The sequence below is a fragment of the Oryzias latipes genome, chromosome 13 (assembly GCF_053564925.1).
Source record: "Oryzias latipes strain Hd-rR chromosome 13, Olatipes_Hd-rR_3.1".
Lineage (NCBI taxonomy): Eukaryota > Metazoa > Chordata > Actinopteri > Beloniformes > Adrianichthyidae > Oryzias > Oryzias latipes.
The window spans coordinates 31,327,278-31,354,346 of record NC_136249.1 but is presented as its reverse complement, the minus strand read 5'-3'; the positions used below and the strand labels follow the sequence as shown (position 1 = coordinate 31,354,346).

The window sequence follows — 27,069 nt, the reverse complement described above, 5'->3', positions numbered from 1 at the left end:
GATAAATGTGCGTCATGGGTAAGTATAAATATCCTCCATTTAGAAGCAGGTCAAAAACATGAGGAATAAAAAGTGTGTTCTGCCTTTAAAAGCTGCATCAGCATTCATGTTGGGACAAAGGTATTGAACCCTGGACCTGTTTTATCGACACAAAAGACCTATTGACTGCACCACCGAGGATTTGGAGTTGCTGCCTGCTGTGTTCTGGAAAACTCAAATGACTTTTGTCCGTTTACTCACAAAATAAACTAGTAAAACAGAAGAAAACATTGGCAAAAAAACGCAAAAAGTTTGCACCTATCAGAAACTACTTCAACTAGGAAGTGTGCGATCTTTTGTACCACAGAAATGTGTGCATCAATAGGTATTATGTTTTTATAAATGAAAAATCTTTAGCAGAAATACATGTTAAGTGTAGAAAATACACAATAGCGACAAATTTTAAATAATTTCATGGAAAAAAACTATGGTAGAGCTCAAGAACTATAATTATTCTAATCTTTGCAATAGATCAGGTCTTGCAAATTTGCATTTTGTAACTAAAGTAAACTCAAATGAATCTTAGCACAAATGATGAATGAAAACTTCAGAAAATGTTTTGATTCATTTTCATATCTACAGTACAGAGATACAGTAGATTATCCAAAGTGTGTTGAAATACTTCCTGTTTCCGGAAACAGTGCCATTCCAGCTGCATTTTACTTGAGAAAAAAGTAAACTGCATCCACTGTTGCCTGGAATAAACTTTGGAACTGGAAATGCTTCTTGAGCACTCTGACTGATCAGGATCTTTGGTTTAGCGCCTTTTAGTTTAACCTGTTAATGTCAGAACTTTGGCTCCATTGTCCTTGTAACTCTTCCAAAGGGCAAAGAACAGCTTTGCCCTGATATGCAACACTTTACAGTGGTGAAGCGCTGGAATTGCGTTAATTTCAGTCAAAAGGTTATGGCAGTTCCAAGAGTGTGTGTTGTTTTCTGTCACCACACTCCAATAATAAACCCTGAACACCCGAGATGTCGCCTGGGACACTCAAACAGCACGATCAACATGAATCGGCTGATCCTGACGCACAGAAAAGTGGCTTTTCTTAATCACATCGATGTGCAACACATTTCAAACGTGAAGTGTTTTGTGTTGATGAGGAAAGCACTTATCTGCTGTAAAGTGTTGCATATCAGCGCATGGCTACTTTTCTTAGCCTCGGAATCTGCCAGAATTACGTTAAATTGCGTCAACAGTTAAGGAGTTATGGTGGCCAACAGAATTAAAATGTTGGAGCTAAAGCTCCAGTGTTAAAAGGTTAAAGGGTTAAGCAGAAAAGCAGCCACACTTATGCATTGCACTATGTGAAATCAAAGATCACCAACCTGTGCTGCCTCTTGATTGGCTTGTTGGAGTTTTCCTGACCTCATTCTGAATTAAGAGGTCATGTCAGAGGATTGGTAGGAGAGCAACTTCTGCAAACCTAGACAATAAAATCATACTTGCTGTAAACTAATAACATTACAGGAAGTTTTGTGTTAAGGATGAACTAAATGATTGAACTAACTGTGCATGAAGACAAGAAATAAAAACGCACATGTAAAAAACCCTCTGATGTATTTGAACTCATTTTTACTGGAAAGTTACAGGACGTTTATCAAACATGAGTTGACAGAGATTTTACAGGAAGAAAGCCACAAATGTGTTTTTTTGTTTGGAATTTTTCACCTCAAACTCACTCAAGATATTTTTTTACTTTAACCTCCAGAAGCAGAGATGACATCTCATTCTGGTTTCCACATTGGCTTTTTTTCCCTCTCCAAAAAGCATCCAGAACCACAGAAAAGAGCCCCTCGATGTGCCATCGGTCCGTCCAAAGAGCTGGAGTTCCACCTGCTCCGTCACTCTTTTCGCCAACTTGTACCGCTGCTCATTTTCCCCCCGAATATCAAGTTTTGTCGGGGATTGCGTGATCAATCGTTTTTCATTTGACCAAAACAAGAGGGCCTTTGTTTTCATTTGGTTCAGTGCGATGACCGCGCTTGTGAGCCCGCGATGGGCACTCGTGTTCAGCAAATATGAAACAGGAACATTTTCAGACAACTCTATCTGACTCTGGGGAGCTGCGATTTATGGGACGGAGGGAGGAAGAGGAGCCTGAAGGATGGAGCGGATTCTCCACGGATCTAGTTCGTCTCTCTGGCATGAAGGGGGAGAAGAAACAACCCCACAAAGAGTTGGGCAAATCTGAAGGAGAAAACCGGAGATTGCTATGAAGACATCAGTGTCTCCACATGAGTCCTGACATAAAACCAGCGAAGAGCTCAAGGGAGGCCCTAAAACCTGGCATGCCACCTCTCCAGGTCAGTGTTTAGACAGCAGTGATCCCTGTGGAGCAGTACGAAAGATAAAATATCTATACGGCCTGGTGTAAAACCAAACAGACATGTGCAGTAAAGACTTCCTTGTGGCTCCGTGGTGATTATCTAGTGATACTCGACTGCGATTGTGCGCCTGGTCCCAACTGAGGGATGCCAGGCACCAGGGAGAGTGATAGATGCTGCGGGTCGGGGCGTTTGATCAGCTCAAACAAAAAGAAAGTTGACGGTACCGCCCGTGTCTGAGGACCCCAGCAGAAAATAAAAGAGAGAAGGCAGCGGACGCTCAATCACAACCTGACATCCTGTCCTCCCCTCTGTTTGTTAAACACTAGCCTCTTTATCTCGGCTCAGATCCCCCCAAAAACAAACAAGCACCGCAGCGGGCTAAAACACCAGCACTCCAGGCGTTTGGTGATATCAAAGAGATGCGAGATCATTTCCCACCTGAGGAAAATACTTAAACAAAAAAAAAAAAAAGACGTCCAGATGTCCAGACGTTTGGGGCATCACCAAATGGACAAATGCGCTCCGCAGAATGTGCTGTGAGGAATGCACGCTGACAGCTTCACGGCCTCGTCCAGAACAGAGTCGGGGTGATGGATGGGGTCCTTCTCGACGGTGGCAGCTGCTAGATGTTTGTCTAATCTTATGAATTCCTGTGCAGTCACACACACATACAGTATATGTAGATGTTTAGACACCAAAGGACGATTATCGGGTGTGAATGTTGTCTGAAAGCGAAGGCTCTAGAGCAACTTGTGGCTCCTTTAGCCTTCCATTGTGGCCCTTTGGCTGAGAAAAACTAAATGATTGTGACGTTGACTTCATGTTAGATTTATGGCTTTATGGCTAAGATGCCCCTGAAAAACTTTGTAAAATGTTTTTACACTATTGTTGACATCAGATTACTGGGTAAATCAAATTTCCTCCAGAATGCATACATGTATATAGTAAGTATTACTTTATTTGTCTCAAATACAACCAAATTTTAAAATTGCTATTTGGTCAGCACATAATTCATTCATTGAAATAATATTTTACTGTGATAAAATGTAAAACTGAAAATTAAATCAAAGGTCCATCATTTGGTCTTTGGAAACAAGGAAATATAAAAAATTATTTGCAGCTAAATGAACCTAAAAACAACAATATACAGTTACTAAAAGTGGTAAAATGGTTAGACAAGGCTATTTCATTTAATTTAAGAGCTCCAATGAGCAAATTTGTAATGATTCATTAAAAAATTACATGAATCTTAGTAAATCATTTCGATGAAAATGGTGTTTTTTGGTGTTTTAACACGTTCTAGTAGTTTTTGGAGAACAACTATGAAGAAAATTAAGCTTTAAACTGATTCTTTGAATATTTCTTTACCAAATTCGTTGTGAAATAGGAGCAAATGAAAAAATGCTGTTTGAAAAAGATTGTATTTGTGACGCAGAACGGGCCACAAGCTCCCTGCTGCCAGTTTCCAGCAACAAGGAGGGGAAAGGGGAGTGGGGTTGCTGCTTGATTTCTAATGAACTCCTGCAGCTCTGCAGAAACCATGTCATAGAAAACGATACAAGTTTTTACAATTTCGGCTAAGAACGGCGTAATTGCAGTGAAGAGGCCACTGGGACCGCTTTGAAAATAGATCTAAAGATGATTAAAATGAAAATGAAACATAGGCATTTGGGGTATCATGGTCAGAGTTGGGGCGCCTCCTTTCCATGACTATCGTTTTCTCCAAAATGACTCGCGACATCAGGATAATCATGTGAATCCTGTAAGAGCGGCATATGCACAGCTCCCCGGGACAATCGTTGAGGAGTGGTCGCTGCTCCTCAGGCATGGAGGAGAAAAGAGGCGCTGAATGCGGCGTTCAGGCCGAGCTGGAGGCTGTGAAGGTTATGCAGCCAGGTGGGGGGGCGAGTAAAAGAGAGTGTGGTGACCTGTAACAGCTCCATGACTCCGGTCTGGGGCTTTAAAATCCACACACTGGGATCCTTGATTGAACCCACTGCAGACCCCATACTTCACTTTGGACGGGGCAGCTCCCAATGGGAAAGTGATTGTTTATTTAACAACTCTTATATGGAATACCAAGACACAGGAAGTCCTTAAAACAGCAGTAGTTACTATTTATATAGTCCCTTTTTGGAGTGAACACACTCGCTGCCCCTCCTCCCGGCAGCAGACACCCTGCCGTTGAGGAATGCGCCCATTCACAAGCTGCTGGCCATCTTGGAAGCTTGTCTCTCACTTCCTGTTACCATGGCTACACTCCAGCGCTGCAGGAGATGATAAGCGCTTGCAGGCTCAGGTTACAATCATCCTTATCTTGCTTATATTCTACATCACTTCATGTTGTTTGGAATGAATTCAGCAAAAAGAAAGAAAAAACAGCGTTCAGCACAACGATTGTGCCTCTTTTGCGTTCACGCGCCGAAGCAAAGACACAAAAGACATAAATGTGTAGCGCAACTTCCAAAGACTTGCCACGGCTAGATGGACAAATATGAACAACACAGCTTTTTGTGAAATTCAGAAATACAAATGAAACAGTAGCAATCAGCCGACCCTTTCCAGAGATGAGATCCACTGATGGGTTTGGGCCAAACCAGGTCAGGGATGAAATCCATGGAGACCCAAGCGAGAGCTAATTAATAGGACCTTCAGTTGGCTTCGTCTGGACAGAGGGTCCAGTACGGGTGGTCCGTGTTCGGCTATCCCCAGTATTGTTGGGACTCTGGCCTGCATAATGTTGCGGTATTTTGTCCCTGTGTACTAATCTGTCAAAATGATGGATGGTTGAAGGACCAAGGAGGTGCTTACCAGGTCTCAGAGCAAAACCTCTCACACCAAAGGAGAATTTTGTGTTTCATTCATTTGGTTTTCATTGACATCATGCATTTAGTCAGAGTGCTGTTATGTCCAGGCTGTACTTTAGATTACCTCAAAGAAAGGGAAGTTTATGGATGAATTAATATGTTAAGTGCTGGAAAAATGTATATAAGTTATCTTATATTTGTTTTTATGCATTAACCTAGCTATATAGATAACATGAGCATGCATGCAGAAGTGTCTGTGTCCAAGTTTGTTTCACGGGAAGGTGAAGGTGAAACTCTTGGGAGGAGACCGACTATCTTAGCGTCTTCCCAGCATCAGCAGGAAGGCTATGTGTTATCTGTGTCAAGACTGGAATCGAGGGCCTCTTTGTGTCAGTTATCCGTGAGAAAAGACTTTGCAGGTCCAAAGATGATGTGGGAAGACTGTGAAAAGACGGTCATGTTGCAATTAATGTTTTCTGATAGCGCTGCAGCTGTGTTTCTATCTGTTTCCCCTTCTTAGAACTCAGCGCATGTGTAATTTAGGGAAAAGCCAACAGACTTAATAAAAGTGGAGGCGACAGAATATGCGCCAGAGCGGAGAGAGATTGTTGCTGGGTATATTCTCTGTTCGTTTCTCCTCGTAAAAAGGTACCTTTGCTCTGTTGTCTTTCTTTTCTTATATTGTTATTGTGATGTTGCTGGGTTGTTTTAACCCAACATTAAGATAATAGATTTTTAAACATTTTTGTTAAGATTATTGAGTTGGAAAATTCATGACCTGTCAGTTTCAACCCATCAGGGTGTGACATCTTTTTCAGCTCATGTAGGAGTAAGATTAATGTGAAGATTAACTCTTTCAAATTTGACACAAGATGCATAGCTAAACGTTGTTAACTCTAAATTAGAACTTTGTAACATTTTTCTTATATAAATCTTGTTTAGAATTCTATGTCGGATCATTCTGGAGGAAGAGGGCGGAGTCACCAACAAGGAAAAAAAAGGAGAAAAGTTTCAGGGGTCGGCAGCTGTCAAAGGAGGAAATATTTAGAAAAGCCTGGGGAAGGCTATGAGAAACCCCGGAAAGACAGGTAAAAGGAGAACCCAAGAAATCCAGATTAACGGGAAACACACACATTTTGGTGAAATCATTCTTTTTTGTTTGTTTTTGGATTTGCATTCCTTTGTGGATTTATATTTTTGGACACTGGAAGAGAGACTAAAGATACTGAAAAGGACTTTTTTCATTTTGTTTTAGGGATTTTGGATGAAATTTGTTTACACGTTTGACTTTAGTTTGTATTGATTAAAAAGATTAGTTAGTTAAACCCAGATTTCATGTAAAGAGTGGATCTTATGAAGCTTGCCACAACTTAAACCCTTGTGCTATCTTAGATGACCCCACCCTTACATTGACGTGTTCTCCCTACCATGACAAAGGTGGATAAAGGTGGAAAGATTTAACCTTTTTTAAGGTTCTTTATTCTGGTTACTGCAGTCCGCAACGAACGCCGTACAATTAATTCAGCAACTCCTGAATCTCTCCCGCCGAGACAAGAGCGCTTCTCCCTACTTTATATTCACCTGCTCCCGCTCCAGCCCTCCCATTTCCCTTATTCGGCCCATAGCTGAACCCCATTGGTCCAAATTACCTAACAACAGGCTGAGCGACAGAACTGAGGGCCAATCAGATCTCTGCTTGATACGTTTAATGAACTCCAGAACTTTTAATGCGACCCAACAGCCATCCAGTCCAAGTCAGTCCACGATCATATGTTTAAAACTAAATATACAAGTGAATGTGTGCATTTGATGTAATTTCAACATTTTTAAAGTACAATAAGTCTGTGGATTCTTTTTAATAACATCGTTATGCTGTTGGTGATAAATGATGAGTATTTCTCGTGGTAGTTTTGCTGATGGTCTAGTCTGGTTGATCCGTGGTGAGTTTCAGCTTCACGCAGGCGTTGAGACTCTAAACGTGATCTTAGGTTGGTCTGACTGTTCTTTAGATGTGACAAAGACTGCTCACATGCAGACGGGGAGCCAAACACACACTCACACGCTGCAGTGAGTGACGGGCAGCTGGTTTTACGTTTTTACAATCCCTGCGCGATTCACCTGCTGCCGGTCCCCACAACCCCTCACCCCCACCCTCTGCTTTCTTCCTCACACATCCCGTCCCCGCAACTGCGCGCTCTTTCTCAGAGACGGGAGCGCGCAGTTTTAGGCAAGGCAATTCACAGGTTTCCGGGTGGTACAAACTCTGTGAAATAATAGATCATAGTTAAGTGATAGAGCTGGCGCAGATTTTGTTCTCCAAGCACCGCTACTACTGCGCGCCTCTGGCATTGCATCGCGCCCGAGAAGGACTGGTCTAATGAAAAAAAAAAGTATAATTAAAGATTTCTCTGCGAGCCACATGTGACCATCAAAAGAGCCATATATGGCTCGCGAGCCATAGGTTCCCGACCCCTGGTCTAGTGGGTCTAGATGACCCAACTCCCAACGTTAAAGTGCCTAGGATAGGACAAGGGTTACTACACAAATTTGAGTGTAATTAGTGAAAATCCGAGTTAAAATTCCAGTAATGACTCTTATTTCACTGCCACAAAAGTTTGACCAAACTTGAAAGAAGTGATTGGCAGTGTTAGACCCAGAAAAGTTCTGACATTTGTCCCCAAATATATTTAAGTTGTAATTCTGTGTTTGGATTGGTTTCTGAAGTGTTCTGTTTCTGTCTGTCACAATCACTGTTTATCAATTTCTAAATATTCCAGTTTTCAGTTCATCGTTGTAGCTGATCTCCTTTGTCACACCTTTGTTGCTCCTGTTGTTCAAGGTTTTGCCACATTTAAGTTTATCAAGTTTAACAATGCCAAGCCTGGTCTGCCTCATTTTGGATCCGTTATGCCAGTTCCTGATAGAACAATCTGACCAACCTGAACCCAACTGGAGAATCTTTGCAGCTGTGGCAGTTCTCCTGCTGAAGTCCACGCCACACCAGAGGGTTTTCCTGCAACTGTGCTGAAGTCATGTCATACTATGCTCTTACTCATTGCTTAGTGAGATTGCTGGGGTCACACCTCTTCATGTGTCTTGCCCTTGAAAAGAGTTGCCAGGACCGCTCTTCTCCATGTTTCTTGCCCCTGAGAAGAGTTGCCAGGGGCGCTCCTCTTTATGTGTCTTGCCCTTGAGAAGAGTTGCCAGGGGCATTCCTCTCCATGTTTCTTGCCCTTGAGAAGAGTTGCCAGGGTCGCTCCTCTCCCTGTTTCTTGCCCTTGAGAAGAGTTGCCAGGGGCGCTCTTCTCCATGTTTCTTGCCCTTGAGAAGAGTTGCCAGGGGCGCTCCACTTCATGTTTCTTGCCCTTGAGAAGAGTTGCCAGGGGCGCTCCTCTCCGTGTTTCTTGCCCTTGAGAAGAGTTGCCAGGGTCGCTCCTCTCCCTGTTTCTTGCCCTGAGAAGAGTTGCCAGGGTCGCTCCTCTCCATGTTTCTTGCCTTTGAGAAGAGTTGCCAGGGGCGCTCCTCTCCCTGTTTCTTGCCCTGAGAAGAGTTGCCAGGGGCGCTCCTCTCCATGTTTTCTTGCCCTTGAGAAGAGTTGCCAGGGTCGCTCCTCTTTATGTGTCTTGCCCTTGAGAAGAGTTGCCAGGGGCATTCCTCTCCCTGTTTCTTGCCCTTGAGAAGAGTTGCCAGGGTCGCTCCTCTCCCTGTTTCTTGCCCTGAGAAGAGTTGCCAGGGGCGCTCCTCTCCCTGTTTCTTGCCCTGAGAAGAGTTGCCAGGGGCGCTCCTCTCCATGTTTTCTTGCCCTTGAGAAGAGTTGCCAGGGTCGCTCCTCTTTATGTGTCTTGCCCTTGAGAAGAGTTGCCAGGGGCATTCCTCTCCCTGTTTCTTGCCCTTGAGAAGAGTTGCCAGGGTCGCTCCTCTCCCTGTTTCTTGCCCTGAGAAGAGTTGCCAGGGTCGCTCCTCTCCCTGTTTCTTGCCCTGAGAAGAGTTGCCAGGGGCGCTCCTCTCCATGTTTTCGCTCCATTGGCTCCCAGTTGATTCCAGAATCAAGTTCAAGATCCTCCTGTTAACCTATAAAGCCTTACATGGAATGGCCCCGTCCTATATTAAGGACCTCATAGTCCCTTACCAACCAATCAGAACACTTCGCTCGCAAAAGGCAGGACTGCTTGTGGTTCCTAGAATTAGTAAAAGTACGGTTGGAGGTAGAGCGTTTAGCCACCAAGCCCCTGTCTTATGGAATAAACTCCCAGCTCATGTAAGAGAGGCCGACTCAGTTTCTACATTCAAAGCTAGACTGAAAACATTCCTCTTTGGACAGGCTTATTGTCAGACTAGCTAGTATTCAGAGATTATTTAACTTAATGTTAGTTTGTTTAAATTAAACTTAATAATAACTATTTCTTTTAAAAGGCTGCTAGAAGTTGAAGCTGGGGTAACTATGGTGCACTGGGGTTCTGTCCTCTTTCCTTTTTTACTTCTACCCTTCCTCTCCTCTATTCTTGATCATAATTTATCATTTAGTTCTCCATGCCTCTGTTTGGTGCAGTGCGATTCATGTATTGTCCCTCTTTTCCTCTCCCCTCCTGGGGAGTGGGAGTGCTTCCAGACTCCAGTTGGCTCATCCGTGCTCCAGTTCCTGACCGTTTACCTCGCCTTTGCTCCTGCTCCTACACCTGGCTGTGGATCCTGCCTCTGGCTCATCTCTGGCTCGTCTCTGCTCTGTACCTGACCGAGTACCTCGTCTCTGCTCCTGCTCCTACACCTGGCTGTGGTTCCTGTCTCCGGCTCGACTCGCGCCTTTGACTGTCCCCACAACCACGGCTGGATGAAGCTCGTCTGCTGGACTTTTATATATGTAGTTGTAGATTTAGATAAGTTAATTCTTCCCTAAGATTTCTGGTAAATCGCCTGTCCGTCCTGGGGGAGGATCCCTCCTTCATGTGGGCACCCCTGAGGTTTCTTCGTTTTTTCCGGAATCCGGTTTTTTTTGGGAGTTTTTCCTTACCGCGAAGGGGGGTCTAAGGGCAGGGATGCCAGTATAGCTTAGTCAGTTTGTTAGTTCATTTTAGTATTTTTCTATTGAACTCTTTGTATTCGTGATCCTTTTGATTTCATGTTTTACTTCGAAGCCCATCGAGACGACTGTTGTTGTGATTTTGGGCTATACAAATAAAATTGAATTGAATTGAAAAAATTGAATGTTTCTTGCCCTAGAGAAGAGTTGCCAGGGTCGCTCCTCTCCCTGTTTCTTGCCCTGAGAAGAGTTGCCAGGGTCGCTCCTCTCCGTGTTTCTTGCCCTTGAGAAGAGTTGCCAGGGTCGCTCCTCTCCCTGTTTCTTGCCCTGAGAAGAGTTGCCAGGGGCGCTCCTCTCCATGTTTCTTGCCCTTGAGAAGAGTTGCCAGGGTCGCTCCTCTCCGTGTTTCTTGCCCTTGAGAAGAGTTGCCAGGGTCGCTCCTCTCCCTGTTTCTTGCCCTTGAGAAGAGTTGCCAGGGTCGCTCCTCTCCCTGTTTCTTGCCCTTGAGAAGAGTTGCCAGGGGCGCTCCTCTTCATGTGTCTTGTCCCTAAGAAAGGTTGCCAGGGTCGCTCCTCTCCATGTTTCTTGCCTTTGAGAAGAGTTGCCAGGGCCGCTCCTCTCCATGTTTCTTGCCTTTGAGAAGAGTTGCCAGGGCCGCTCCTCTTCATGTTTCTTGCCCTTGAGAAGAGTTGCCAGGGGCGCTCCTCCTCATTTGTCTTCTCCCTGAGGAGAGTAACAGGGACTGCTCCTCTTCAAGTTCCCAGTTTTTGAGGTTAGTGCCCAGACTGCTCACATATTCACGTTCTCTGTCTCTGAGGAGGGTCGTAGGAATTTCTCCCCTTCATGTTTTCTGTAACTGGGGAGGGTTGCCATGGCTGCTCCTCTTCACACTCCATCCTTGATTAGTGGGTCATCATGTTATCCCTTACCGAAGTTGAACTGCTTTTTGATTTTGATTTTGTTCTGGTGCAGGGGAGAAAAAAAGAATAAAATGAAACGTCTTCATATAAAAACACTAAGTCCAAAAATAAACGTTTTTTGCCATTAGCAGCGAGTGTGAGTCTGTTTTTGAGAGAAGAAACAGCTGTATTTTGTTCGGCTGTGGGACTTTTGTCGAAAAACGGTGTGTAAACTGTAGTTTATGTCCAGTTTGATTGTCACAGAGGAACTACATCAGCTGAGACGTGAAAGTCCGAGGGACTTCTGGATCATTGCACACAGAGGATGCGTGAATAAATGAGATGTAACAGGCAAATGATTTCCCAGAGAGCCTGCAGCAGATAATGTGATTCTTCCAGATTGATGCAGAAAACAGATGGAGCAAGTTTCCTCTCTCCTTCACCCTTGACGTTTTTGACACAAATGGAGACACAATTTACTCACAAACCACTCAGGATAAATGCCCCTCAGAGGAATAGTTTGTTTAGACTGTTAATAATATTTTTTTTTTCTCTGTGGTTTGTTTTTCTTGGCAGAAAAAGACGTCAGATGTGTGAGGAAAACAGAAAACGAGAACGTCTTCATTAGGTTCTGCACAGGTTCTGTTCATTAGGTTCTGTTCACCTAGAATAATCATGAAGGTAAAAAAAAAAAAACGTGTTTTTCCAAAAACAAATACAAGAACTGTAAAGAACACAGTTCTCTAACGTTTGTGTTCAGAAGCACCTCCTTACGTAAATATGTTTATCGTCCTCAGAACCTGACCTGCTTCATTTAAGTTGGTGCTTTCTGTAATTTTCTTTTTTTCCCTCCATATTTCCTAACTTGCTTATATCTGCAATCATCTCCTGTGGATATCTTCTTTTTGGTTCCTAAATTATCCATCCATCCAGGTTCTCCTGTTCACTTGAGGCCGTGTTGCAGTTTAAGCAAAGGCATCCAGTGCCACCTCAATGGTTTCCTTTCGATGTGAAGGAGCAGCTTCCTGCAGGTGAACAAGCTTCTCACCTCATCTCTAAGGGAGCATCCAGCCACTCTGCTGAGGAAGCTGATTGTTTAACTGTTTGTATTCAGGACCTCGTTCTTTGGGTCATGACCCAGAGCCGATGACTGTAGTTTCATATCAGGATGAAGATTTGAAAGCTTAGATTTTTAGCTCAGGTACCTTTATACCTTGACAGTATAAATATCTTCCTTGCAAGATCCCAAGATCCCTCAACTCCTTCACCTGGGACGGGAGCTGTCCACCCACCCGAAGAGAGCAAACTATCTACCTCTGGAGTGGAACCATCACTTCATACTTGGTGGTGCTGAACCCACACCCAGCAGCTTCACAGCTGCTAGTTCCTGAAAGACCCATTCTGATCATCTTCTGATCTATTGTCAGTGTGCTTCCAGGGTTTTCTGATCAGGATTATGCTGATTTTAGCCAAAGTTTTAAAAACCTGTGTGGTTTTCTAGAACATAGTATCTGCAGAGCGACACTAGTTAATAGAAAATTGTTAATAGAAAATCAGGACTGTTGGCGCAGAGTAAGCCCACCCACACATCCCGACATCCATCTGTTTACACACTCTCCTGCTAGCTAAAAGCCCCTCATACCTCCGACCTGACATTAGCGGTGCAGCATCCAGATTCCTGCTCAGAAAAGGAAAACAAAGACTTACATGGAATTAGTCGTCTAAAAGTGGATGTAGCAGAGCAGGGAGCTTGTGGTTCGCCCAGCATATTTTCAATGTCACAAATAAACTCTATTTCCAATGACATTTTTTTTGTCTTCTCCTGATTGATAACAATTTGATTAAAGTAGTACTCAAAAATGCAGATTTAAGCTCAATTTTCGTTATATATGCTCTCCATCAACAGCAAAACACCACAAAATCATATTGAAAACACCAAAAACATAATTTTTATAGGAGTGGGTCTTTAATTAAAACTTCTGCCTTCACACTGTCGCTAACCGTACCAGAGTTCACTTGCAAGTGAAAAGTATTTGCTCAGTCCCTCAAATGAGAAGTAAATAAATTTCTGGTGTAAACCAAACAGGCCAATGTTAGAATGGCCCTAAGGATCTATTTTCTTAGGACATTTTTTTTGCAAAGCCTTGACATTCAGTTCCCTAAAACAGCAGGCTGTCGCAGTGACCGATCCCTTCCCTTTGAGGGCCGGACCTTATCTGAAAGTGCCTTTTAATAGTTCTGGGAGTCGAGCGTTGCTCGGGCTCCTGCTGACAGAGTCAACAAAACCAAGTGCTGCTTTGCAGGTCATAAACACTCTGGTGATAGTGGTCAGGGGCTTATTATCCTCACACTGAAGGACAGCAAGCTCAGTGTCCCCACTTCAAACAGCTCACAGACTCTAAGCACAAATCCCTCGTTAGCAGGACATCTCTGCTCTGGTCTGAACTCACTCATGCGAGGAGAGTCTGTTTTTGGTGTGTCGAGTATAAACGTCCGCTGCATTCCCATCTACGACTAATCTCTTATTTCCTAAAGGTGTTGTAATCTTCTTGATCCAGGTTGGTGGAAACTCTTGTATCGGTTATATGTGGGTCAGAGGCCGCTGCTGCTTTGTGCGCTTTATGTTTCTGCAGCTAACTGTGGCACATAAATGCCCCAGGGGGCCAGAGACAGCCGGGCCCTCTGCTGAATGATAAGTGTCTGCGCTGTCAGCTTTGGTTCCCAGCGTGCCCTTTCTCCTCCGGCCGCCTCTCCCGCCCCCGCAGAGCCCCTCTGTGGTGCCTGTTTTGTGTGGACCGTGATCCCTGTGGACTCGCCGCTCGCTGGCCTTTCACATGTGACTGTGTCCAATCACCCGGCCCTCTGGCCTTCTCTGAATTCAGAGAAACCAGCTCTGAGATGGAGAAAAAGAACCCTGAAGAAAACAGATCAGACATGCTGGAAACACATCACAAAACCAGTAAATTCCCAAAGTATTAGGATAAGAAGGCTACTGGGAAAAAACAGAAAAGTTCTCAAAAGCTGGGCTTGGATCAAAATGGATCACACCGTCTGTAAACGATGAGCTGCACCTGCTGTGCCACCGCCCAGCCAACGCCAGAGTAATTGCTGCCTCTGTGATAATTAGGCTGTTTACTCCAGCCCACTGGCACAACAGTTGTTTCTTTCACTCTCAGACGGCGCCTCACCTGGTCCCGATTCAGAGCGTCTGTGCTCCAAATTCCACTCAAAGGCTTCAGTGAGAGAGCCGGGCCCACCAGACTCAGAACAGCTTCAGTTCTGAGCCGGTTTTGTGTCAAAAGCTGGAACTTACCAGGAATTAAACTGAATTCCACCTGAGTCTGAAACTACCAACAAACAAATCCCATACCAAATAAAAAGAAGTGCTCGCAGATCACAGAAGTCCTTGTCTACATTTGTGTGTTTGGTCCAGACTAAAGTTTGTTTCTTGATGATGGTCTGCTCATCTGAACTCGTTTCGGAACCCGAAAACTGGTCTACCTGCAAAATTATAGTCTCAAAACAAGAAAAATGTCTGAGGGGGAAACCTCCAGGTATCAGGAGGCGATGGTACTGACAAGCTGTTCACACATCAAAATCCGATTGAGACATCAGAAATTGCAAGTGACATTGTTCATCCTCTGATGACGGCAGTTATCCGATCATAAAAAACATGGAAGAGCAGCAGAAGATTTGTTCCCAAAATGCTTTTATCTGATATATTTGACAGTTATTCATCTGCAGATTCATAAACAAAACACAAAAGATAAAACATGGAACTGATGTGTAACCAAGACAACCGCCGGCTCTTCCTTGTGGAGTATAAATGGAGATCGCTCACCGCTTCTGTTTGGACACGGGGCAAATTCACTTCTATTTGTGTGTCCAAAAGAGTCGCCTTTGTAGACCACACGGGAATTGGCATCAGGCGAATTTCCATGCGGGAGGATTTACCTCCGACCTTAAACCTTTAACATCTGAGATGTCACCGGCGATGCCTACATGACACACAATCTTTGACACCTCAGAACTCTTCAACCGCCAACGCCATCAACAGGACTCCGCTGATTCTGCCGCTGAGAAAAGCGGCTTTTAGATCAGCTTTGCACTCATATGCGTTGATCAAGCGTTAAATAACAGTGCAAAGCTGTTTTTCTCTGCTTCAGAATCCACCCAGAACTGTGGTAATCGCATAAATGGTTGAACAGTTGTTTTCGTCTAAAGCAGGGGCCGGGAACCCATGCCTCGCGGGTCATATCTGGCTCTTTTGATGGCCACATCTGGTTTGCAGACAAATCTTTAATTATAAAAAAAAAAAAGGTTTCATTAGACCAGTCCTTCTCAGGCGCGATGCAATGCCAGTTTGTAACGGCCTGAAACTTACGAATTGCCGTCCCGGCAGATGCGCGCTCCCATCTGTGAGAACTTACACTTATAAATATTTGGTGTTTGTGGCTCTCTCTGCCAAAAAGGTTCCCGACCCCTGGTCTAAAGAATGTAAACACTGGAGCTGAAGGTGTTAAAGATTTAACTTTAAAGCTTTATTGATATGGAAGATGTGGGAGATGTTGGAGGTAGCTTGGGTTGACTTATTTTGGAGAGTTCTACAAAGCGGTATGACACAACAATGAACCTTTCCTCCTCTTTGGTTTTGGACTCCATCCACTGACAATCATCGAAACATCACTGCCAAAGAGGATTTCCTGATTGTTTGACATGACTCAAAAATTGGCATCAAGCTGCGTATTTTTCGCCACACCGCCGAAAACTTTCTGCCACTCGTGAATCTCACCACGTTAGCAACTCAACGTGTTTCCATTGACTTAGCATTGGGCCGGCCGCTGGTCCATGTGACCACAGCATTTATTCCCACATTATCGAAGCGAACTCTAGAACTGTCAGTATCACCATTTTTAAAAAGAACAAACAAGAATATTTCAAAAGTAAGAAAAACGTTTCAAGTTATGCCACTCCATACGTACAAGGTTCTTTGGGGAAAAAACAGACAGCGGACTCAGTTATTGAAAAAACAAAGCATGACATTCACTGGAAGACATTAAGTGAATCCATTCTGGAACCAAAGATTCAACAATTGCATGTCAGTCAAAAGGCCACGCCCCTTTATGCTCAAATTTCGTGTCAAACATAAAAAGGAAAAGTTTTTTAGATAAAACATTTCTCATTGACATTTATATAAGTCCCAGCCAGAAAAAAATTGTGTTACAGTTGAGCCGTATAAATGTTTATATAAATTTGAAATTAAACTTCATAAACTATTTAGAAAAATGCCTCGAGAACATGTTAAGAACACAATTATGTCTGAGTTGGTCTTTAAAAATATAAATCAAACCAAAAAAATAAAGGGGTTAACGCGTTTCAAGAGTAAATTTGCTGTAAAACACGGGTTTCTTTTTTAAATAAATGAAGAGTTGAGCCTGAAAGAACAAAGCAACTTATAACATTGGTGAGAAGTTTGTGCGTAAATGTAAACTTTGACTTTCAGCACCTTCAATCCATGATGGTTTGTGCTGTTATTGAGATACAGTTTGGAATATTTGGGGTTTATGTGAATAATCTGGACTGGATAAGGTCAGCACAGGCCAGAGTCTCGCTCCCTTTGAAGTCCTTTCGGTTGCAATTCGGCGCAAAGTGAGTTGAATCGCCTTTCCGTGAGGTTCAGGTGGATTTATGCGTCCAGGAGGAAAGAGGAGGAGGTCCTCCTCTGGGGTCGGGAGGCTGGTCGGGACTCGGTGTGTAAACCACCCCCCCCCCCCCCTCCGCCCCGACCCCCCTCCCCGCCTCCCCCCTCCCTCTCCAGGAGCCGCGCTGCACTGCGGGGCTGGGACATTCCTGGTCTGACGAAGAGCCTCGCCGCTGCCATGATTTGCTGAGCAGCTCCAGCTCGGCTTCAAAGATGCGTGCGTGGAGGAGGCAGCGCGGACACGGAGCGCCACAGCCACCGGAGCGACACTAAGTTTACGGCGCCGTCTAGCGCGCGCGGACCCCCGGGAGAACGCCGAGGAGACCTGGAGGGGGGGTGGTAGGAGTCGCACCTTCTGAGAGAAGTCTCCCCCCCACCGCCTCCCACGTTCCTGCCGTCCCCTCGCACTTTGAGCCCGGCTCTCATGGAGGGGCCCGTTCGGATTTCCCAGCAGAATAATGCGTCTGGCCGCTAAGAGTCCCGACGGTTCTCCGCGGCTGCGCTCCTGCGAGAGAGGTAAGGGGAGTTGCGCACGGGAGGCGCGGCACGGGCGTCCGCGGAGGCGCAGCAGGCCGGCGGGGCTGCGAGCAACAAAAAAGCCGCCGGAGCGCCGCAGTTTGATGCGTCCGCTCCAAGTCTGCGCTGCTGGCGCGGGGACGCGGGCGCGCACGGCCCCACACCTCCCTAAACCTCTTCGAACCTCCACTCCAACATTTGCTCACTTTTAGGTGACCGAAAGACAGAAAAGCCAAACTTTGCTTTGGTGAACAGCCGCACTCACACCTCCACGGCAGACACGCGGCCTTTTTGTCTTCCTGGATAGAATAAAACCGAATAAAGGAGGAAAATAAAAGCTGCTTTTCTGCCCACTCGGTCGTTGTTTGTTGGATCTGGAGGTTCAGCTCTTTTCTCCACAGAAGAAGCTTTGATTGTTTTGGACTAGAGACTCCAAAATGCAGGGTCGGCTCTAAAAGTCTACCTGCTTGAAGTTGCGTTGGAATATCCGAGTAACACAAGGTAAATATGAAGCACTTTAACAACTTAAAGATGCTTTTTGCGCCAAAAGTTTAGGTTTCTTTACTTTTTGGACAGAAAAATCGCGGTAATGGATGCATGGAAGAGCCTTAAACGTGAGTTATTATTCCAAGCAGAAATACAAAGAAAAAGTCCAAAAATGACATTTTTTGCAGCATTTCTGAGACTTTTCTGAATCTGGAGCCTCAGGACACAAAGTTTTGCTGGAACAAAGTATCGAATGCGTGACTTTGCAGTCAGCGAGTCACACTTGGCTGCTCTCAGATAAAACACTTTCAAGTTCAAACAGTGGCTCCTGCATTGTTGGGGACAAGGAGACACTTCCGATGGCTTTCTGATCCTCTGAGGGCCTCTAACTTCCCTCAGAAATCACCTTTTGTTGTTGTTTCAGTTTGCTTGTTTCCTAATTCTTTCTTCTGGATGGGATTCTTGTTTGTTGTTTCCTTTTGGTTCACAGAACTGAAAGTTTGTCCCAGAAAGCAAAAGGTTCCCTGTTTTTAAGGAAAACCAACCAAATTGAAGCAACGCCACTTGATTTCCACCCAAACACAACATCTTGTGTTTGCAGCGTGATCCCTGTTCCAGAGGAGGAGAGGGTCATTTTGGTATTCCCGTTTTCTCAGCGTGTTTTGGATGAAATGAATAAACCATTAGTGACCTGGCGCTTATCGGACAGAACCGCACAAAGCACAGCTCTGCCATTAAGGCCGTTTGAGTAATGTTTGAGCCATTAGGGCACTCGTTAATGCTAAACACATGTTGCTGTAGGAAAACTATGTTAAGTGGGCAATTTGAATGCGAGCATGTGTAATGATACCAGGCCCCTGCTCTCATAATGGTCCTCTTGATTTTTTCTTTTTCTGCAGCTGTATTATATTTGCAAATGTGACAAATGAGTCGCAGAACAGCTGAGGTGAAGCTGTAGAGAGGGTGCGGGCAGGAAATGAGGTCAGAAATGAGAAACAATGTTGACGTTTCTTATACCGAAAAGCAAAAAATCTCTGCGAGGTTTAGGAGCTCGCTAAAAGGTGCGAAAGCTTCCCCGAACTCAGATGTGGACGTGTATTGTCAGTAAAGGTGACCACGGCGAGTGAAGGGTGTCTTCACACCGCGATGGTCCAGAAGACAACGTCAAATTGAGGGGAATGTCACTATATTTCATACCTTCACGTGGTTTGGTTTGCTGTTACACTGCACCCTTGAGAGAGGACCAAACTGCCTGGAAACGTCATTAAACGAAGCCTAAAGTTGGACGGCCAAAGTCTACTGCACCCAACTCTGTCATAAAGACAAATGGGGGATCGGGTGGGACAAAGCAAAGTCAGAGTTCTGTTGAGTCCACCCATGGGTCCACCCACCGGACCATTAAAACAGGGTGCTAAGAAAATCGAAACGGCTCATTTGACAACAACAAATAACTCCTCACAGTCCTCACAAGTACAGAAAAAAAATTACAAAAAACTTCAGTTCTAAGTTTGCTCTAATGTTTGAATTTTTCAAATGGTTGTCAATGGGATATTCTTTTAAAACCAGCCTCTAGTGGACGTTTAAGGAACTGCAACATTTAGTACCTTTGGGTTTGCTTCAAATGTGGAAGCAGAAAAATAGTTCTGAGCAGAAAAAAGTCAAAATCAGAATTCTAAGTTGCAGAAATCTCAAGAAAGTTAATGTTTTGTTGGTAAACATCGTTTATTGACAAGCTGATGGCACATATGATGGTTAAAGGACTCGTTGGTTTCCTTTTTTTCTTCCTCTTTTGAGTTAAAAAGGTAGCAGATATAAATTGGTGTACTTTTAAGCTGGTTTGGTCCACCCTTAAGAGCGCAGTGTGAAGAAAAAAACAAGTTTTAACATTGAAATCAATGGGAAAAAGCTTTGATGGAGACCAGCCCCCAGTGGTTGCTTGAGGACCTGCAACATTTTGTACTTTTGAGTTTGCTTTAAATGTGAAAGTTCTGATCAGAAAAAGGAAAAAAAAAGGCCCTATATTTTGGGAAAAAAGCCTAAATTGTTGCTAAAGGTGATTTAGTAACGAGCTGAAGGCGCATAGTTCAATGACTGACTGATTGGTCAGTCATTGAACTATGCGAGCAGCTGTTTGATTGAGACGGTTACAGAACCAGTGTGCCAGAAGATTGGGACGTTTTAAGAGTGCAGTGGAAAAGTAAACAAAATGAAGACGCAAAGATATTTTTACATCAAACCCGAAGATGTCGAATAATTTTATTGGGAGAGTGTCCAAAAATTCTTCACTTACCTCGCATACTTTTATTTTGGCGGCACATATTCTAAGGTGTAACTCTAAGGAATCCTTTTTTTCTGAAGAATCTCCCCATTTTTTAATTTTAGAGGAAAGTTTTTGATTCTCCTATTTACTTTTCATCAGCTACAAGTTTCCCAAACATGAATGTTTGATCTCCATCCTGACTTGTTTGGTGCTCCAGCTCCCATTCGTCAGGGAAAGTTCTCAGCCTCAAACCCCCTTTAGATGGACAGAGGAGGCTTTTGGGCAGTGTGCCAGAGATCCAGGGGGTGCTGATTGACAACGCCCAGCAGCCCCGAGCAGGAGGGTTGCTGGGAAAAATGTCCGAGTTGAGCCCCGCTGTCTTTACTTTCTGCCTTCAGAGGCTCAAACAGAGAAAACGGCAGGTGAACGGACAGACGGGGAGAGCGGTAGCGGGACGTGCGGCTCCTGTTTATGTTAGTCTGTTGTTAGCAGCGCCTCTTATCTGCCCTGAGCTCATTATCCCCCCCCCACACACACACACACCGTAGCCGCTTTCCCTGACAGCTGATCCAAACACCTCCAGGAGGTTCCAGATAGGCGCCGAGCTTCCTCTTCTCGGAAATGTCAAAGGTGAGCTGGGCTGACGTGCACGCCGCCTTTCAGCTGAGGCTCCGATCGTGTTTCTAGAAAGATTCGGAACCTGAAACTCGATGATGGCTTTCGAGAGACTCAAGAGATGAAATGAGAAACATCGGGGTGTAATTGTAAAGACAAACAAACTGCCTTTTTCTTCTTTTTTTTTTGGGAGCAGCAAAAACAGATGTTGGAGGCTGCTGCTGCGGTGCAGGGAGGCGTTTTTGGGCCACGAGCTCAGCTTCTCTCAGGACGCTTTGCTCTGCTCAAGCCATGAAACTGCAGGCCTCCACTAAACATATATAGACGCCTGTGCTCGCCTGAGTATGATAAGGAACCACACGGATGGCTGCTCAGAGGCGGAGGGCCCTTTTTTTGGTTCTGTTTCTCTTCAGAACTCGTGCTGGACTGCATCCTTTGCTTTGCTCTCAGTTCACGTCATGGAACTGCAGGGGTTCACTAAATACAAATGTCTGAGTTCTTAGTGTGATAAGGAACCAAAGCCACACGCATGGCTGCTCAGAAGCGGAGCACACTTTTTTGGTTCTGTTTTCCTGCAGAACTGGGCCCCGACTGCATCATCTGCTTTGCTGTCTGCAGAGGAACGGCCGGCCTCCACTGAATATATATAGTCTTCGTTCTGAGTAGTATAATGACCCAAAGCCACATGCATGGGTGTTCCAAAGCTGAATGCACTTTGTTCTGTTTCTCTGCAGAATTTGGGCCATTCTGTGATTTCTGTTGTCCTCGATGGTTCTTGTTGCAGGGAGTGCCGCTGGGCCGGCTTGGCTGCTATATTTGACTCCTGTGGTTATAAGCCGGCAGACGCGATGAAGTCTTGCCGGCTGGTTTCTTCCCCAGTCGTTCCTCAGACATCCTCAGGGAGTGAACCAGTGAACCGAACCCATGCCGCCTTTTTTTCCCTTCCTGTTTGTGATTTGAACTCCTGCTTCTCCCCTTCCTGCTCGTGACCCTCTGCCCCGCCAGTCATCCCCAACCGCAGTTCCTACCAGTAAAGCCCATCTTGGGCGGGTTTTCTGCTCGCCAAAACGCAGGCGCTGTTTCAGCGGCGGACTGTGTGAAGGCGAGGCCGGCCCTCCGCTTCAGCTGACAAACAGGCTTCTTGTTTGAAGGGCTGTTTCATCCGACTGCCGCTGCTGCCTGTGGTCGTGGTGCCGTTTTAAGCCTTCCCTTCTCCAACATGTGGCCTTACAGCGAGCACAGGAACCCCTTTTTTCAAAGACATAGCTGCTGGTTAGTCAGTCAGATCAGTTTCTACCGTGATCAGGGATAAAAACCTAACTAGAAAGTTATGACAGAATACAAGTCGTTCCTCTCCAAGGTTTTAGATGACTTTCTGCTTTATTTGAAGGGCCAGGAGCGATCTGATGCGTCGCCACCAACAAGCCGGGAGTGCTACAAGGAGAGAAGAGTAAACATTTAGACAAACCAATTAAAGAATTCACTCTGTTCCTCATCTGTTTGGGAATTCGTCTCGAGGACGCGTGAGGCAGCCGGTTTGTTTGCAAGAGATTTGTGGAATTGGCGGAGAAGACTAATGATATTGGAAGCGCTTTTTCGTGTATTTGTTTTGCTTCAGCCAGCTGGTTGTGGGGTTGAGGGCTTCTGTCACATAAATCCTCCCCTCCACGGATCTACGGCCACCGATTCATCCTATGCTCGGACTACATTCATCTCCCTGACAAATGAAAACTCTGCTCTTCTGTGCTTTCCTTTCTCACGCCTCTCAAAAAATTGTTTTTCCCGCACAGACTCGGTAAAACTCTTGCTAATATCTGTTTGGACACCTTGTCATTTTGTTTTCGCTGCGCTTGTTTAAAAAAATCTCAATATTTAATGCGTGTTTTAGTTTGAAAGTACCTTTTGGTCTGGAGCCAGAGACTTATCTGGAGGAGGCTGAGCAGAGACTCTTGCCTGCGTCTCGGCCGCCCGTTGCCGTGGAGACGCGAGCGGTGATGGAATCCAGGAGAGCTGGGGCGGGACGAGAAACGGAGAAAGGGGTGCAGCTGGATCACATCACCGTATGCCCACACAACAGAATAGAAAAACAGACGTCATCCCGACGGACCTTGCCGAGGCCCGAAGCCTCGCCTGCACCACGCGAGCAAGTTTTCCCATCAGCTCACTAATCAAGAGTGATATGTAGGAATGTGGCTTCCTGTGCCACAGACCCAGCCTTCCCTTCCCTTCCCGGGATGAATCCGGCTCTTGGCACATTCTCAGTGCTTTAACACACCCTGCAGGCAAGAAGGCTGCCTTGTGCATTCCACCTCTCCATCAGAATTACCTTTTCGTCTGAGTTCGTGTTCCCCTCCGGGGCTGAAAGGCCTGTGAAATCAGCTGGAAGGGCCTGGAGTGCCTAGACAAAAGCAGAGGGTTGTTAGTTACATGGGCTTCCCAAAAGGTCTCAAGGTGGCCTTGTGTGGCGGCGATACCCGTGGATCTGTTTCCAGTGTCCGAGGCCGCTATTGAGTTTCGTCCCGTCGCTTAATCCCACTGTTCAGGACCTTGGGAAACCCTCCGTCGCCTCCCTCCTCACAAATTCCCAGGAAAAACAAGACATTTCAGAACAATCGCCAATTAAGATGGTTCTTACATACTGTACCATTCAGTCCCCCCCCCCCACTCTAGCTCTCCGTTTGTGTCCTCGGCCAACAGGCCTTAGGCTGGAATTAGCTCTGTCTCCCAGGTCCCGGCCCTGGCACTTTTGAGGGTCGGGGTTGTGGTGAACGGACGCATTGTTGGGAGGAGGTGGGGGTGTGTGTCCTTGGTAAACAGGCCTTTTGTGGGATGTGACTGTCTGATGCCCCAGGGCCTCCCTTTTTTCATTTCTGCTGCGCTCTGATCCCACACCACGGCGATGCCCCCGGCGTCAGACCGCTCTGGGACCGCTCTGGCCTCTTCATCACCTCCCAGACTAACGGGAGGAGCTGTCTCCGTGTGCGCTGAGGCGCGGCGTTTTTTCCACTCTGGCAGGAAAGTTTAGGTCAGACTCTTGTAATGGCTTTTTGCTTGTTTCTCATAAACAGCTGGTTTACTTTAGTGCCATACTTGACCTTTTTCTACTTTTCCTTAATTTTTATGTCTATTCTTTTATTTGCTTTTAATCTAATGGGTCTTTTGACGTTTTTAATTTTTTTTTTCACTAACGTTTATATACGTCTTTTGTTAAGCACCTTGTGTCTGACAGCAAACGCCACTCTTATACATCAGGTCGCTAAATTAGTCTTTTACTTCGCTCGCTTCGACAAATCAAGCTCCGCCCACCCTACAGCCACGCCCACTCTTAAATGAGCCCGCCCACAATCGCTGGAAAGATAAAATGATTGGCCTGAATCATTTTGTGCTGCAAAACCGAATAGAATACAAGCGACTAACATGTTTTAAATGAAGCACTGAAACCCGTGTTTCCATGCGGTGCTTGTACTACGCCAACGTCGGTACCGGGACCAACTTGGCAGTGAGTTTCGGTACCCATTTTACCACCCCTCCTCCCTTTCCCGTAACAGTGCAGTTAGGCCACCCCAGCAAACTGGTGTTTCCATTCATTGGATGTCCCCTGGGCTGCATTGGTTGACCCGACCAGCAGAACATAATGGTTCCTTAGAGTCCGTTCTCTCTGGAGGAGCTCCTTGGCAGCCATGGATGGTATTATCAGCGGCCTTCTATCTCTAAACCAAATGAGAAGGGGAGGAGAGAGGATTTGGAGCTTGGCAGCGTTCATACCCCCATCTCCTTTTTTTTTTTTTTTGCCTTTCCCCCAATTGCCTCCCATCACTCAGTTTGGATTTATCTCCCATCTCTTTCTGTTGAGAGTCTCTGGTCTTTGTGTCCGTGGTTCTCTGAGTGTGTAGATGTGAGGAATGTGTGCAGATCCTCTGTCAGAGGGATGCGGGGCGAGTGCAGACAGGTTCGGGGTAACGCGCCGGCTTCAGAGCACAGGTCACATCAGACTATTGTACCAGAGTCTCTTCTTACACCTCGCTGATCCTCTCACCCCCCTTGACGTCTCTTTCTTTGGATGATCAGATCACTGGTTTCAGATTCGGGGGCTGTGCTTGTCTGGGGAAGCTGGAAGGTTTCTGAGGCACTAGTCGCGACCTGTTCCTCCTCCACCCTCCAGGTCTTTGATGCTTCGCCCGGCTGCTTTTGTCCCTGTTTACTGAATGCGACGGGGGGGATATGGGCCTTCCCCGCATGGGGGAAGACGGGCTTAAAGTAGCTCCTGCAGAGAGGAGGCCGGAGACGAAAGTGCAGGTGCGAACCCCCCCACCGTCCTCCCAGATCCCTTTTCTGTTTCCTGAGGGTTAGCTTGTCAGCGTGTTTGTTTTCCTCCGTGTCATCGCCAGGGATCCCCCCATGTTCTTCGGATCGCTCCCTTCCTGTGTTGAGTTTTGAATTTTTGACGGCATGGATACATAAAGGTTACAAAAAAGGGGTTAAGAAAACAGATGTTTTTCTCATTTTTACACCCTTAAGCCAAGTGGTGTCAGCCAAGCGTTTCCCCAAGCAGGTCGACCAGCCACCGGGTCTTTGCTCCTACACTCCCTGAAATGCTCGTTTGGTCTGTCATCTTCACAGAAACTAGGGATGTAGAGGATACAGATTGGTTTAAAAAGCAAAAATAGTTTCGATCCATCGATTGCCTATGAGAACTGGACTGAGTGACCCCCCCCCCCTCGGTTACCAAACAGGAAGTACCTGCTGCCTCCCTAAGGCCAAAACTCCCAAAGACTTCCATAGTGAAATAAATGTGTCAGAATAAATATTATTGCTCTGCTACCTTTTTTTTACATGTTCTTGCTAATCCTAATTTATTTCCCTTTTTATTTTCCTGCAGTGCAAATTATTTAAGTTATACACTGACCAATCAGATGCCTCAATAAAAGTAGGTGGTCTCACGTTGAATGTTCCAAATGTTTGATTGACAGGTTTCGTGTAGCCCTAACAAACAAGCTCACTCCGGATTGAGAGTGGTTGCCGTGGAAACCATGACCGACTTGGACCAATCACAGTCCACGGACGATTACTGGGTCTACGAAAAAATGCCGCCCGACACTTCGTCTGTGCCTCAAGTGAGCCATTTTCTGTCACGCCGAGTCAATCCAGTTCTCACATACAGTCAGTGATCACATGATCAAATCTCAATTACAATTGGCTGAAGATGAACCACAGAGGGAGGGATGTGTGTTGCGTGTACAATGATAGCTCTTCTTTTTTTTTTCCCCACAGAACGTCAACCAACACCTGAATAAATTGATATGACACACTTTATTTTAACCACGGTCTAAAAGACCCAGAATGCCAGGTTTTATTGTTGCTCAACAGAACTGCACAAAAAATCGCAGGTTTATCGTTATTGCAATATCAAGCTGTGCAATACGCGTATCGCAAAAGATAGCGAAAATTGCAATAAATGGTTACCTTAAAAGTGCTAAAACAATCTTATGGCAGCTTTAATTATTTAACAAATCGAATAAATACCTTTATGCACTTGACCAATCAGATGCAGCTCTTTTATGTTAGATGCTCGCCTCCTATGTAGACCAGGGTCATTTGGAGCATAATTTAAGTTTTGTTGACGCTCATTTGATGTAAACCATTGTATGTTTTTGATTATTTCTCTATTTTTTCATGTATTGCAACTAATGTCGTCATCACAATATTGATCACTGATATTGCAAGTTTTCCTCATATGGTGCTGCCTTATTGCTTAACATAAAAAGTCCCAAAAAGCATTTTCATGTACAGTTTTAAACGCCAGATGTTTCGTAAATATCTAGATTGTATCCATCTATGTAAAAATCGCCACAAAGTTGGTTTAATCTTCTCTGCGTTGCTTTGTGGACCATGTATTGAGATGTGTGTCGAATCAAGTGAGAGGAAAAAGAACACTGCCCTCAACCTACTTTCACATGTGACAGGCCTGTGGCGTTCACACTGGATGAGGAGGGAAGTGCTTCTTCTTCTTTTGCTTTTCCTACTGTTTACTAGCACACGTCCGCCACCACAGCTGGAAGAGGCTTGGTGCAAGATGGCAAAGCGGTGCAAATCTGGTGAAACTTACGCCAGACTTTTTCTTTTATAGCTCTGTTCCGATATATGCAAGACTTGGTGTGATTCCAGCCAGGCACAAACGGCAATTCGTAATTTCTCCTTCATGATCAATTTTCAAACGGTTGACACAGTTCCGTGAAAAAAAAAGGAAGCCACCCGCACGTCACTACCAGAGACCCGATTGGTCAAAGTTGGACCTGGTTTAACTTTTGACGTGCCTTTAACGGCCTCACATTTTGTACGGTAGTGGAACGCATGAGAGTGGGAGTTTTGGACGTGGAAGCCCAAAATGCGCATTCACT

At 45.3% G+C, this 27,069-nt stretch overlaps 1 protein-coding gene and 1 long non-coding RNA gene across 8 annotated transcripts in view; one reads left to right on the top strand and one right to left on the bottom strand.

Moving 5' to 3' along the window:
* Nucleotides 1-16,814: 16,814 nt before the first annotated feature.
* Nucleotides 16,815-27,069, top strand: part of cdon (cell adhesion associated, oncogene regulated) — a 36,379-nt gene continuing 26,124 nt past the window's right edge. For 5 of the 7 annotated variants that reach the window (XM_078930004.1, XM_023961502.2, XM_078930002.1 and 2 more), the window contains exon 1: nt 16,815-17,310. The gene's annotated coding sequence lies outside the window, so the exon portion shown is untranslated. Of the gene's footprint in view, nt 17,812-27,069 lie in introns of all 7 variants that reach the window. The other 2 variants (XM_078930003.1, XM_078930001.1) reach the window with 1 other exon arrangement.
* On the bottom strand, nt 22,010-23,062 carry LOC144981715 (uncharacterized). Its single transcript, XR_013647254.1, has 3 exons — nt 22,998-23,062; nt 22,571-22,681; nt 22,010-22,105 (listed from the first exon to the last, which is right to left on the bottom strand). It is a non-coding gene; the product is annotated as an uncharacterized LOC144981715 (long non-coding RNA).